Consider the following 12,499-nt stretch of genomic DNA (forward strand, 5'->3'; position numbering starts at 1 on the left):
TTAACCACCCTGGAGCCACTTTCTTGAACCCTAGACCCCATATTTGTGATGTACACACCTGGGAGGCCACCAATATTTGGTGGCCGACCAATAATTGTTCCTGAACCTTTTGACCCCCTCTAAAAAATGATCTTTTCTCTCTCCTAGTTCACCTTTTTTTGGGTTTCAATCACATAGTTGTGTTGTGCACACATGGGAGACCACCAATATGAGGTAGCCGACCAGTAATTTTGCTTGACCCCTTTGACCCTTGGTTGGCCGGCCATGGGAGGTGGTCGGCCGACCACTTGAACCCCCAAAAATTGGCCGGCCATGACCCCCACTCCCTGTTCCTTCCAGCTGTGACCTCTTTTTCCCCCCAGATCCTATATCCGAGGGAGACCCTTTTGGGGGGAAATTTGAATTCATTTTCCCCCTCTTTTTCCTCCATTCTTTGCCTATATAATCAGCCCCTCAGCTGCATCTTTGGGGGTTACAAATTTTTGGTCTTGAGCCCTTGCACTCAATCTCTCTCTCCCTCTATTCCAACCTTCAAAACCACCTTGCTCCTATACCATTTCTACACCACCTCATAGCACCACACCTCCATCCTCCATTCCAGCAACTTGAGGCTACTTTCCAGAGGTGAAGAACTCCCAAACTTGGCTCAAAAGTTGTTGGAGCATTGGTCTACAATGGTGAGTCACCTTCTTCCCTTTTCTAGTCTTTTTTGCTTTGTATATAAGCCTTAGTTGCTTGCATTTTTGGGCTCTGACCCTAACTGTAAATAGTCATATTTTAAGCCCCTTTTCATGTTTGATTAAGGGTCTTTCTCTGTTTGAGGCCTCCTGCTATCACTTGCTTCTTTAACTCTCTTTTAGGCCTTATTTTTGCATAGTATTTTTGGCCTATTTGTGAGCTGTTTTGGACTTTTCCATAAACTGTAAAATAGCTTTTTTTTAGCCCCTCTTCAACATTGTTGAAGGGATCTTCTCTGTTTGAGGCCAGCAGCTATCACTTGCTTCTTTAACTCTCTTTTATGCCTTATTTTTGCATAGTATTTTTGGCCTGTTTGTGAGTTGTTTCAGACTTTTCCATAAACTGTAAAATAGCTTTTTTTGAGCCCCTCTTCAACATTTTTGAAGGGCTCTCCTCTATTTGAGGCCTCCTGCTATCACTTGCTTCTCTATCTCTTTTTTAGGCCAATTTTTGCATAGTACTTTAGGCCTATTTGTGAGCTGTTTTGAATCTTTCCATAAACTGTAAAACCTCTTGTTTTGAGCCCCTCTTCAACATTGTTGAGGGCTCTCCTTTGTTTGAGAACAGAAACTGCCACTTGTCTCTTTATCCCTATTTTAAGCCTTTTCTTGCATGATAGTTTGGCCTTATTTTTGATTATTTTTGTGGCTTGATGTAAACTGTAAAGTGCCATTTTTTGAGTCTCTCTTCAACTTTGTTGAAGGGCTCTTTGCCATTTGGGGCCAGTTGCTGTCTCTTTGTGTTTAATCTCTATTTTAGGGCCATTTTTGCATGATAGATTAGCCCTATTTGCATTCATTTTGGGGACTTGTTATAAACTGAAAATATGCATGTTTTGGGACTGTCTTGCATCTGTCTTCATGCTTCATGATCAAATAATGCATGCTTTGTATAGCTATAGGCCAATGCGTATGCCTAGTTTTGTGTTTCGGGGCCATTCCATGCATCGGGTGCCATGTTTCCATGTTTCGGGATCATTTTGCATCACATTTCAGTGCTGAAACTTGCATGTTTGTATGCCATATTTCGTGCCTTGCCATGCCTTGTTAGAGTGGCATTTGTGCCTTAGGATCGGTCCTCGATTTGCGTACATGTGTGTGCGCATTTCGAGTGTCTCATTTCCATCTCTTGGCTACTGATGTGAGTGTGGCTGAGGTCCACTCATGTTGGTGTAAGTCCATTGTGCATTGTGTATGCCATTTCATTTCATAGCATTGTGTATGCTAGGTTGTATGTTAGCGCATTGTGTATGACATGTTACCTTGTGCATCGTGTATGCCATTTCATAGCATTGTGCATGCTAGGTTGTATATTAGTTGCATTCATGCATGTCATACATATTGCATTATGTTTGGGATAGGAGTTAGCCCGAGCACGGGAAACGAGGGACGTTTCGTACTTCGAGTGACGGAACGCGTCTCAATTCCCAGTCACCGACACTCTGGATTATCCATGATGGAGTTTAGGTCTTGTGGTGTTTATATATGCATTCATTTCATATTGAGTCGTGCAATTCGACTCTTCGGCCATCATGCATCGATATGCGAGATTGGTGGCACGAGGATTGAGGACTACACTCCCCGAAGAGTAGTCGTGCATACATATATGAAAATACTTTGCCATGCCCCTTTGTTGCTCTCTGTTGCAGCAAATCAGAAATCGACAGCCTTCCGGAGCTTGGCACGTATTCCAAGAACAATTGCAAACAGAGGCAAACCGGGGCATCACAAGGGATTTTTCGACAAAGGCAACCCGAGCATGCATCATTCATCATCCGGAGCAGATTTGAGGCAGTCCCTGGCTTGCATGCCAATTTATTGCTTTCCTAATTTAATTTGTTAATTAATTAGGGTTTTGTACATATTTGGACTGTAGTTATTCTCATTTGGGACTGTATATTATTTATTCGGACCCTCTACGCGAGGGCACAACTGTAATAAGTATGCGTGTGTGTGATGTATGTCTTCCAACCCCACGTCTTTCTCCCTTTTATTTACCTGCTTATGATGGTTAGATTAGGGCATGTTTCAATTAGCATAAAGTATGATAGCATGTTTGCATTCATTTCATCTGTCTTGCATGCACCGGGCTCGGCGCATCATACTAACTGCATTGTATTTCAATTCCAAAGTTGAATACATGTTAGTTGTAGCATTTCATATGCCATGTTTAGAATAGCCGAGCCTATCTTAGTTGCATTTTTGCATGTGTTGCATTAGGCATTTCTGTATAATTAGGATCATGTATGGATTTCTAACCTAGCTTCTGTTTTGGCTTGGAGTACTCGGTAAGTTTTATGCTTTAGCATCCTTGCATGTGTGTGAGTGACTGCCATGATAGCATGCTTACCATGAGGCTAATTGCTTATGTGATATAACTGCCTGAGTGCCTGTGGGTGAAGGTTGGGTTATTTAGATTGGAACAATTCATTAAATGCGAGTTTTCAGCCCACTAGATAGTGGCAAAATCATGTTTTCTAAGCCCACCCGAGGGTGGCAAATCCACGTCTTAGCCTACTTGCGGGTAGCGCCATCAAACCATTTTCAAACAAACAAACACGAAATGTTTTGTTCCAATTCAGGCGATCTAGTCTATACTTGTATGCTGTGCGCATCACATAGTAATCTAGGCTAATAACCGGAATAAGAACACATAATGTTTTCGAAAATAGATATCATGGTTAGTAGAGGCCGATCTTTGATCGGGCGAGCGGGGGTGCTCACGAAGTGACCTTCCCCAATCGTACCCAAGTTCCCGAGCCGAGGCAACTTTGGTGATGACGGACACGTGGCCTTAGGCAAACGAGTCAGGGTTTCCTAAATTTTCCCAAAATAAAACATTTAGGTGGCGACTCTGTATCTGGCAAAGCAGTCCATGATTGGCACTTCTTTCAAAAAAATCTGTTTTCTCAAAATGATTTGCCGGATTTGGACTCTTTGGTTCAGATTTAGAACCGTGACAATTTGAGAGTCCGAACTGTAGTGAAGCCCAAATAAACAGAACGGGACTCACCCTCCCAAGGCGTTCGGGGACGTCTACAGCATCCAACCATCTTCACGAGTAAGAGAACAGCAGAATTAGGGTTTCAATATCATCTTCACCATCGACATTAAAGTTTCATTATCTTCTGCAAAAATCATTCCCATTCATTCCTCACAAATTTCTTTGACCCCGTTTTCACTGTTCATTGTCATCTCAGTTCATCTTCGTCACATCGCATATTCATCTCAAGGCATATCAGTTCGTAATTAGCGTTTCATCTTAACTCTGGTAAGTTTTTCTATAATCCAACTAGTTTTTCTCTAGAAACACAGTTAATTGTATTTTATATTAACTTTCCACTAATTAGGATTTCAATTTAGTAATAAAAAGCTACATGAATTTGAAAAAAGTTATTTCTCTGTGTTTTGAACTTATTTTTAAACATGTTTGTGTGATTTTATCTATAAATTTCTCTAGCATTTGAATTTCTTTGATTTTTGCTTGATGTATGTTTCTTCTTTGAATTTTCTCTAGCATGTTTATTTTGAAAAAAGTTATTTATCTGTGTTTTGATCTTATTCTTGAACATGTTTCTGTGATTTTATCGATAAATTTCTTTGCTCTGCAAATTTCTTTAGAATGTGTATTTTTCTCTAAAATGTCTATTTTTCTCTGGAATGTCTATTACTCTCTTGTCTGTGTCTAAGTTTCTCTGGCATTTATAATTTTCTCTGGCCACATCACTTTTCTCCATTGTGTGTCTCTATCATGTTTAATTTTCTCTAGTTGTGTATGTAAATTTCTCTAGCATTTTAATATTATGGACTGAAAATTTTCTCTGGAATGGAAATTTTCTCTAGAATGTGTAATTTTCTTTGGTATGTGTAATTTTCTCTGGTATGTTTATTTTGTTCAATTCTTAGTTTTAATGTTACGTAATTTTATGTGGCATGTTTACATTACTTTGTTTATTTTATCTTACTAATTGTGGAATGAAAATTTTCTCTAGCTTGCCATGATTACTTTTCTCTGTCATTCATTTTCTGTGCTTGCTAGATATATGTTTCTTTTTTGAATTTTCTCTGAGTATATTTTACTTCTATATGTAATTTTAACAATTATTGAAAATTTCTCTGGCATGTTTATGTTACTTTGTTGATTTTTTTTCTAGGAATGGAAATTTTCTATGGCTAGATGTATTCCACAAGAAAACAATTAGTACTCTGACATTTAATTTTCAGTATCTAATTTTCTCTGACATTTATAATTTTTTCTGGCCACCTTAGTTTTCTCCCTTATGTATAATTTTCTCTGACATGTCCAATTTTCTCTAGCATATTCAATTTTCTCTGGGATTTAATGTTGACATCTTTATGTTTTCATCATTGTCTAGGAAATGGCAAAACGTAAAAGTAACAAAACACTGGAAACATCGAGCAAGAAACAGAAACTCTCTCTGTCTTTTTATGATTTAAGATCAAAAAGCAGCAAAACACCACAAATTCCTTGCCAAAAGATACAAGTCCAAGGTAATGAAGCAACTAGTATCAAGATGAATACCCCAACTTCAAAAGACTCACGTTCAAAGGGGAAAAAATCTGTTAAACTCTAAAAAAAGAGAGCTCATTACAACATTCAATACCGATCCAACCTTTCATCTGTTGTCTCCTTTTTTCAAACACTTAAATTCAATTCAAACCAACTTGTAGAGCTTCAAAAGACCCCATTCTGGTATTTGATCGAAGCTCTAACCACTGGAAGGATGGGTCCAAGGAAATCTGATGATGATGTAGTTGCAATAATCCAACGTTAGAATGAAAAAACAAAAACATTCACAGTTGGTAAAAAAAACTTGATCTTTACAACTAATGACATGACCTTGATTTTTGGTTTACAAGGAGGTAAAGAAGCCATGTCATTAAGATACTCTAAAAAGCCAAAATCTGCATTCCTAAGGAGAAGATTCCTAAAGGACACAAGGCTCACTGGTCTTGTTCTTAAAAATGCCTTGGTCAAAGCAATGAAAGGCAAGCAACCAACTGACTTCAAAGATGTAGCAATCATTGTTGTCTTGTACTTGTGTCTCACTTTATTTTTTACAACAAGTGGGAATTCAATAGGGTGGGTTTTTATAAAGTATGTGGAACCTCTTGAATCAATGAAACAATATGATCGGCCAGAAGCAATCACATCAATATTGATTGATTCTATCACAGCATTGCACAAAGCCCCATAAAAAGTTACAAGGTGTGTCATTGCATTGCTAGTAAATATAATTTCCATTCAAATTTACAGTTATCATACTTACAAATTTGTGCGTTTAGCAAAATTTAATTACTTTAATTTCCATCACAGTATTGGCTATGTGAACATGCAAATATCATTGACTAGGAAGACAGTAACACAATTGACTTCTCAAGATGAGCCAAGTGGAACCTGCAAAGCTTGACCAAACAGCTGCAGATGACACCAGTCCACTCTCTTGCACCTCGACTGTAATGACCCATAATTCTTTTTTTTAATAGCCAGTGCATAATTTTATTGAGCAAATTTTCGAATTTGATTGCTGTGTAAATTCTGTGCGAAAACAGTTTGGTTTTGTATTTTTTAAAAATAGTTTCCGATCTCAGAAAATTATGAAATTTTTATATGTTGTTCCCATATGAGTCTAGCACGTTGGATAAAAATTTCAGAATTAAATGATGAGTATTTATTTTATTAAAATTCACAGACTGATTGGTGTTCAGTTTAATTTATAGCAAAATTTGAAATTGAGTTTTGGGTGTTCGGACCAAAATTTGAAATAAATTTGTTGGGACTATTTTGGTATATAATTGGACCATGTTTGACTTATGGGTGAGACCCATGATTTAGATTTAATTTAATTTGAGTTTGTTTAATGGCTCATGTTTAACTGTTTGGTCCTTTTTAATTAGGTGATTGGTAGTAACTACCTTACGAGTTGTTATTATTTATTATATAGGATTATAATAAATATTTGATAGTTGATTTTATGGTGTGTATCATATGGTGAAAAATTTTATATTTTATAAAGAATGAAATTGTGTATATTTCGTAGTAATCAAAATATTGTATTTTGTTGTGAGAAAAAGTATATCATTTTATAATTTATATTATAAAATTTTGAGGTATTATTACAAAAATTATATTTATTGAAAAAAATCAAGCTTTGGAAAAACAAACCCATGTGGGTGGCCTCCCCTTTGTCTCATTGCCATCATTTCTTCTTCCTTTCAATTCTTTTGCTTTGGTTTTCTTTTTCATTGAGCAGAGAACTTAGCTCTCTTTCCCCTCTTTGTCGGTCTCTCTCTTTTTCCATATTCCTCCATTGTTGGTCAACCTTTAAGCTTCGAGTGAGAGTCTTTAGATTGAGATTTTGTAAAAGTTTTGTAAATGAAAGTCAGAGAGCTCGTCGTAATCTTCGCAATGGTAGTCTCGGATTCATGATTAGGCAAGATGTGTCTTCTAAATCTACTCTTCTTCATTATTTGAGGTAGGGACATTCTTCATATCATTATATTAAAGCTATGTTAGGGTTATTTGAAAAAATAAGTCATTTTAAGAGGTATTGCATATATATATATATATATATATATATTCAGATTTTGTTTTGTAATTTTTGGGAGAAAAATTATAATGAAATGTTAAGAATGTTGGTATTTTGAGATTGATTTGGGAAAATTATGTTATGTTGATAATTTTGTAAAAAAAAAATCTGAAAATAAAAATTGAAAAGATGTATGGATTGTATTTATATCATATTATGATTAGATGATTTATTTTGAGAAATATAAATTTGAAATATATATATATATATATATATTTATCTTTGATTTGGAATTTATTTTTGAGAAAAATAAATTGATATTGAGGAATATTGTGTAGAATGTTAAGTTGGTGTTATTAATCTGGAAGATGGTGAACATAGTAAACTTACTAATTTGATGAATTAAATTAGTTTAGTTAATATTTTAAATCCTTTGTTATTAAAGAGGGTGTTATTGGGTTTTAAATTCATAACTTTAAATATTATGAGATTAAAAGTGACGAAGTTAACCAAGTATGAGATTTGGAGAAATAAGCGAGATAGGTTTCCTAATTTTACTAGTTGAGTAATGTTATAATAATAATTTCATACTTCAAAATTTTTATGAGATATTTGAATTGTTTGGCGGTTTTTGACAAGAAAATAGTAGAATGTGATTTTAGCTCGTTTGGAGAAAATGATTAATTGATTAAAACAAAAAGATGAGTTATCAAAAATTTTATATATTTATTTATTTATTATATTTCCTTGGTTTAATTCAATGGGGTGGATGTTGAAAATTGGAAATCGAATACTCGTGTTATATTTTATAATTATAGTTAAGAGAAGATTTTGATATAATTGATTAAGTGTTGGAATACTCACTTATGTCTATTAAGAATTATGATTGAACTTGAAAATCCCGAGATTTTACTTGTATGAAAAAAATTGAAATTTGATTCTATTTAATGTTTGGGAAAGAGATGAGTTTTGGAAAGATTATAATTTCATTTTATTGATAAAGTATGTGAGTTAGAAATTTATGAAACCTTGAACCCGCATTTGGTGTTATATGTTATTGCTATTGATGAAACTATTGTTTAAAAGTTTTAGTTTTTGGTAACCGGTAGAGGATTGCCATGTTGGTATTTAAATGAAGAGATTCTTAAAAAGGTAAGAAAATGTTTGATTTTGGAAGTTTGCCTTGAAAAGGATATTGTTGAATTGTCTTGAAAAGACTAAGTTAGAAGTTGCTGATTTACTTGTGGTATATACATGAACATTGACATTATTAAATTATCTCTTGGAATTGTATCATGATATTACATTGATAGAGATATGGAATTTGATCACAATGGAACATTGTGTGATGGAATTGAAATTGGAACTATCTTAATGCATTGTTACACATTGCATTGCCATTCCATTTCATTGTTATCATAGATTTTGAATTGCAATTGAAAACTATTGTTATGAGAAATGAATTGTTTTTGAGAAACAAGATCATTTGGATTTGTTTTGGATAAATACGTTGGTAAGTTCGGACGGGAGTATAGTTTGATATTGGTTAAGTTGGCCTGAGTGTCCATGGTGAAAGACCAGAAACCCGCGCGGATAGGTATCGAGCCTTTCGGTTAATACCGGTAAAAATGACAGATTACAAATGTCGAGCCTTCTAATTAATACTGGTAAAAATAAGAAATTGGTAGTACTTGTATAATCTACTTGCAAACACCAACCTAGGGATTACCTGAGTCGTATTTACCATCTTGGAATTTCATTGAAATTGTTGGATTAATGTGTTTTCAAAATAGCATTGTACATAAGATTTTCAAAAGATAAGAAAAATATTTTGAGCATGACATGGCATATGCATTCATCTCATAAAACCATATAAAATGGATTTGATGAATTGTTTAATTATTTGATTCAATTGATAATGGGATAATTGAATGAATTGAAAAGGATGTCCAGTCGCTATTGAAACATGTTTATTTATTTAAGTTAACCTGTTTTGGTTAATTAAATAAATTGGATTTAAGAGATTATGTAATAAAATCATATGATTTTGACATGATATGATTTCACGTATATGTATGAATATTTGAGTATCCACATATCTTCTAATGTTTTAATATGAGATTGCTTGGTCAGTTAGTGGTTGCTCACCCCCTGCCTGTACATGTGTACAGGGAATGCTTTTCGGATTTGAAGATCAAACAAAGGTTTTTACCATTTCATAAGTGTAATGTAGTGATGGATTGTACTATTTCATTTGTTGTTTGGCTGAGTGCTATTTTTTTTTGTAAAGAGCAGTGTCCTCTCTTTTATTGTAAGCCCCAGGGCATTTTTTTTATTTGTATGTAAATGTCATTGTTGTATAACGAGAGGGAATATGTATATTTAATTATTCATCATTTCATCTAAGGATGAAATGTTATTTGTAAATGGACTTAATTAATGAATATTAGTAAGGTTATCCCAGTAATAAAATACAGGCGTTACAAATTCACACCATGACAATATCCAGAGAAAATTCACTTAGTGACCAACTACAGATAAAATTCACACAATGACAACATTCAGAGGAAATTCATACACTGACCAAAATCCAGAGAAAATTCATAGAATGGCCACAACCAAAGAAAATTCACACATGGCCAAAACCAGAGAAAATTCAAAGTGTCAGAGAAAAATCACATTTACTCAATTCCTACATGTATAGAAAATTCACATACTTAGATAAAAATTAGATATATTTATAATTACCTTCATTCTCATCTTTCCTCGTCGCAACAAGCATAACTTCTTTGTATCGTCTTTTCAAAAATGTTCCATCAAGAAACAACAATGACAGACAATATTTGAAACTAGCAATGCATGCATGAAAAGCCACAAACATTCTTTTGAAACGTTTGTTATTTTCAAAATCTAACTCAAAACGACTACCTGGATTGTTCTTCAATGCCTCATCAAAATACCACCGTAATTGATCGAATGACAAACAAGAATCCCCATATGCACTACATTTTGTTTTTTCAACACCCAACCAACCACAGTTATAACTGATTGAGACCCCATACTTGTCTTTTATTTCTTTGACAACATCCACTAGACGAGTTAAAGGTTTTGCATTTACCTTTTCAAGTATCAGTCTAGAAACTAAGTTGGAAGTCATCATAACATGTTTATAAGTATGAACCACCACACCACACGTATGTTCATTGTTTAAAGTTCTTATGTAAAAGAACCCATTTGTTTTTTCAACTGAAACATGTACACGCTACATACATAACTCAACCACACCACCTCAAACTTTTGTACAACACTCGTAATATTATTTCGCCAACCAGCTGACAATAACACCTTTTTTTGGTGAGAACAAAACTTAGAGAGTGAATTCCTTTCAATATCCACCAACCTATCACATTCACCATGCATAACATCTACCCAATTAGACCTCACTTCATCCTTTTGATCAGAAGTTCTACACCTAGTAACTGAAACATCAACTATATCAACACCACGTGTACAAACAACCCTCAACATATTCAAAAAATCAATACTATTTCGAACCATATAATTCAGATGGCCCACAATAGAATATGAAATACACATCATCTCAGGTTTTAAATTCTCTCATGTTTTACACAAATTGCCAACAAATTCCTCAAAATTCAATTCGTATGAAACATCAATGACAATAGTATCATTCCTATATTTGCACAGCAACAACGTTGCACTGTCCATCGAAACTGAAAGAAAAAACAAGAAAAATAATTTGTTCGACATAAAAACACTTTACAAGAGCAACATAAAGGTCTAGAGAAATTTCTAATAATTATAATTTTCTCTGGATTATAATAACAAGCTTATAATTTTCTCCGAACTCAAATAAAAGTTCAAAGACATTTACAAGCTTATATTCACCTTTAAGATAACAAAAACAAAATCACAGAAAACTTAATGAATCCAGAGAGAATCACAGAGAAATTTACTGCCAACTATTAAATACAATCATAGACAAAAATCACATAGAAAATCTGTTATGAAATTATAAGCTTCTCTGTGATTTTCACTGAACTACAAGCTTACAATTTTCTCTACGTTATTCTGCAATATTGCACTCATATCAAAATCTAGAGAAATTTATAAACTTATATACACTTGCAAGATAACAAAAAACACTGCACTGTCCATCTAAACTGAAAGAAAAAACACAAAAAATAACTTTTCTCAAAGAAACAAAAACTTATATTCACTTTCTACAAACTTATAATTTTCTCTAAATTACAAACTGAAAGTGAATAACAAACTTATAATTTTCTCTGAACTACAAATAAAAGTCCAGAGAAATTTAGGCTCTGTTTGGAACGCTTTTCCAAAGCTATTTCCACCCCTTTATTTGAGTTTCATGTTTGTTTACGGTTTTTCAAAGATAATTCCGCATTCAATTTTGAAAACTCTGTCTTAGGCGGAAAAATTTGAGCTAACCAGTCGTCCCATCGGACGTCTGGCTGATTGATTGGAATAGTACACTTTTTTTTTGCAACTGACACATGTTAATTTTTATATATTCGGAGAAAATATTTTTTAAATTTTTTATGAGCTTTAATAGAATTTTGAATTGTGTATTTGGTTATGAGTTGTAAGTTTTTGTATTAAATATTATATGTTACATCAAAAATTCCATACTCAACTCAAAACTCTTTCACCAAACAAATTTTATACACTCAAATCATAATTCCAAAACTCACAAACTCAAAATACAACTCCTACTCTCAAATCGTAGTTAAAAAGCTTTACCAAACGCAACCTTAAGAACTTACATTCACTTTCTGAGATTCTATCTGCATTAGAAACTTCTAATAAATGTCCATATGAGCTTATAATGTTCTTTGTGATTTTCATTGGATTATAATAACAAACTTACAATTTTCTTTGAATTATACCAACAAAGTGCAGAGAATGAAATTTATCTGGTTTAAAAAAAATTCTCTGGTTTAAAAAAATAAAGAACAAAACTTATCATTGATCAGTATATTGATAAAAAATAGAGCACGAAAAATGAACTCTAAACATCAAAATCAACTACATTGTCAACTCTCTTTGAAATTGATCAAAAAATAGAGAATGAAAAATGAACTCCAAAAATCAAAATCAACTCTATCAAGCTGGCCTCTTTCTAAAATTGATCAATAACAGAGAATGAAAAATCAACTCCAAAAATCA

This window comes from Camellia sinensis, chromosome 2, assembly GCF_055761805.1.
Source record: "Camellia sinensis isolate YWXY chromosome 2, ASM5576180v1, whole genome shotgun sequence".
NCBI classification, from domain to species: Eukaryota; Viridiplantae; Streptophyta; class Magnoliopsida; order Ericales; family Theaceae; genus Camellia; species Camellia sinensis.